The sequence below is a fragment of the Rhinopithecus bieti genome, unplaced genomic scaffold (genome assembly GCF_001698545.2).
Source record: "Rhinopithecus bieti isolate Rb0 unplaced genomic scaffold, ASM169854v2 scaffold_7398, whole genome shotgun sequence".
Classification (NCBI taxonomy): domain Eukaryota; kingdom Metazoa; phylum Chordata; class Mammalia; order Primates; family Cercopithecidae; genus Rhinopithecus; species Rhinopithecus bieti.
The window spans coordinates 490880-494417 of NW_016805783.1; positions in this window are offsets into that span (position 1 = coordinate 490880).

Consider the following 3538-nt stretch of genomic DNA (forward strand, 5'->3'; position numbering starts at 1 on the left):
TTCCTCTTTCTGGTTCTGCATCTGATTGTCCCAGTGCTCTTGTCCCTGTCCACAGGAATGCCATGCATTCGTGCACTCACTCTTCCAAATTATACTAACCCGACTATCCTGTTGGATCTGGTCCAAATAAGATAGAGATCCTGTCCTTGGACCCTGACAATCATTAGGGGGAGATCCAAGCGAGTAAATCTCAATACAATGTAATTAATGCTATGACAGTGGCATATGCAATTCAGTTTAGAAAGCTGTGTAATGGTGAAATGCCATCTCTACTAAAAAAAAAAAAAATTAGGCTGGGCACGGTGGCATGCCTGTAATCCCAGCACTTTGGGAGGCCGAGACGGGCGGATCACGAGGTCAGGAGATCAAGACCATCCTGGCTAACACGGTGAAACCTCGTCTCTGCTAGACAAAAAATTAGCTGGCCTGGTGGTAGGTGCCTGTAGTCCCAGCTACTCAGAAGGCTGAGGCAGGAGAATGGCGTGAACCCGGGAGGCGGAGCTTGCAGTGAGCCGAGATCACGCCACTGCACTCCAGCCTGGGCGACAGAGCAAGACTCCATCTCAGAAAAAAAAAAAAAAATTAGCTGGATGTGGTGGCAGTCACCTGTAATTCCAGCTACTTGGGGGGCTGAGGCAAGAGAATTGTTCGAACCTGGAGGCGGAGGTTTCAGTGAGCTGAGATTGCACCACTGCACTCCAGCCTGGGCGACAGAGGGAGACCCTGTCTCAAAAAAAAAAAAAGGAAAGAAAGCTGTACAAGATGCTGTTAGAGCCCATGGAAGGGAGAAAATGACACATCCTCAGGAGAATGGGAAGGGAGGGGGTCAGGGAAAAGAGGAAAAGGGGAGGAAGTGATAAGCACAGGTTTCAGAGAATAGATCATGTAAGTTGAGTTTTAAAGAGTAGAATTCAGCAAAGAGATGAAGAGGGGAAGGGCAGAAACCATTCCTCCAGCCCCACTTCTCGTGGCTGCTGGTGTTGTAATTATAGACATCCTGGCACCTCCCCCTGGCCCAGGGAGGACCTTGGCATTTGGCTCAGAATCATCCTGTGTACCTAAATTTTTATCTTCGTTTTGTACCTGCTCTAACCCTGCAATTTGAAACTCCAAGATACAAATTTATGACCACTTGTTCTAGTCCTTCCTACTCTCATTTCTATCTTCCTACCTATTCCTTAGCCTCATAAAAACTCCTACTTAGGTATCTCAATTGAGCTACCCTAAAAGTCTTTGGACATACCTACTGCTTTGAGTTGTTGGCCTACAGCACAGCTTTAAGAACTTTCATTGTGACTGGACACAGTGGCTCACACCTATAATCCCAGCACTACGGTAAACTGAGGAGGGAGGATCACTTGATCCCAGGAGTTCAAAACCAGCCTGGGCAGCATTTCAAGACCCTGTCTCTACAAAAATTTTAAAAAATTGGCTGGGCATAGTGGTGCATGCCTGTAGTCTCAGCTACTCAGGAGGCTGAGGTGGGAGGATTGCTTGAGCCCAGGAGTTGGAGACTGCAGTGAGCTAGAATCACACCATTGCACTCCAGCCTGGGCAGCAGAATATAACCCTGTCTCAAAAAAAAAAAAAAAAAAGAAAAGAAAAGAAAAGAAAAGAAAAAGTACTTTCATTGCTACCATCTCACAGAATACCAAATACAGGCATACACCTTGGTTCATCTTTCAGCCCCATTTCTCTCTACCTTCCTTGTGATGGACCCTGTACTCCTGGCTCATCAATTACTCTGTATCAGGGACCGCATTAGGCACTGGGGACACAGATAAAAAAAGGCACAATCCTTGCCCCTAGCAGCTGCCAGCTATATTCCAGGGGTGAAAAGTAGCTAGACAGTTTGAAAACAATGTGGTAACTTTTCTCAAATTCCAAGTTAGGCTGAGGGAATCCTCTTTACCCCCCATAATAGGTCCCTGGACCTTTTATCATAACTTTTATCACAACATCCGTTGGTGCACTTGGCTCACTTGCTTGCTTTTTGGCAGTACCGTGCCTGTGGGTCCAGAGCCCTTTTTCTGAGTTGTAGCTTCATAAGCATCATGGGCCACTGAACGAAGAAAGAGGTTGCCTCACTGGGTGGGCTTGAGCAAAGTCTCAGACACAGACAACCACTCTGGGGGTCGACCAGTAGGCAACTGCCTGACTAGCTTGGCTATCCTCAGGGTGGCAACACGAAGCACAACTGACAGTGTCTTTGGGGTTCCCTGGTGCTAGCAATGATGCTGCTTGCTCCTGCAGTTAGTTGTGTGGTTGTTGTTTTTAATACAGTCTGAGAACCTGACCTGGTCATCCCTTTTACAATGACTACTTTACAAATAGTCAATCCACCTAGATCCTCTCTATCCCTCTCAGAAATGTTACACTATTGCTTGCTCCATCTCTCTGTAGCATCTTCAGTCTTCTATGTGGTCTCTCCCATTAGCATTACATACACTTAACTTTTTCATGTTATAAAAGAAAAAAAAAATTAACTCCACATCCCCTTTCAGCAGGTGCTACTCCTTCACACAGTAGATTTTCTGAAACCATTGTCCATAGTTGTTATCTCCATTTCCCTTCCATTACAGGTAGGTTGCAGCGTTCTTAGACACGTTGATCCCTCCTTCCTTCTTGAAATGGTCTCTTGTCCTGTTTCCTAAGGTACAACGGCCCCTGGTTTTCATCCTGCCCCTCTGGTCCTGTCTGCTTTGCCTCCTATGCCACCTCGTCTACTCAGTCTTTATGGACTGCAGTCCCCAAAGCTTGTTCTTCAGCTCTCTGCTTTTATTAGCACTTTCTCCCTGGGCCCATAATTTCATCTGACGTGCATATGACTCCAAATGTGAATCTTTAGCTCCAGCATCTCCTCTGTGCCTCAGCCCTGTTGATTCCACTATGTCCTTGACATCTTTCCTTGCATGTCTTGAGGGTGCTTCCAGTTATAGTTATGTAAAACTAAACTCATAATTACCACCCATAGTCCCTCACCCACACAGTCGCCCCTGCCATGATTCCCTGTTCCTTATCTCAGTGTGTGGTACCATCATCTCTCTACTATACAAGCCTTTTTCTAGCTGTCAGCCTTGAAAATTCCCTCTGCCCTAACTACTTCTCAGTTCACCACTGAGCCTATTCATTTCTGCTTGCTAGAAGTGCCCTGAAATTTTTTCCTCGTCTTCAATTCCACTGCTACCATCTTAATTCCATTCTTCCTTTCTCTCTAGCCTAGCTTATCACATTAGTCTTTCAAATGGCTTCCCACATCCATTCCTGCCCCGTTATATCCAATTGCCATACTGCAGGCAGAGTGTTCTTCCTGGAGGACAGATCTGGCCATATTGTCCCCTCCATAACTGAAAGACTGCAATAGCTTCCTGTTGCACTTAGGATGGAGACAAGCCTTCCATGTGTCATCATAGTCTTCCCCCTACTTTATTTGCATTCTCTGAACTCCAAGTACACCAGCTTTCTTTAGTTCCTCACAGGACAGGCTTCCTCTCCAGGCACAGAGTCTTTGCATATGCCAGGTATTCTACCTGGAATA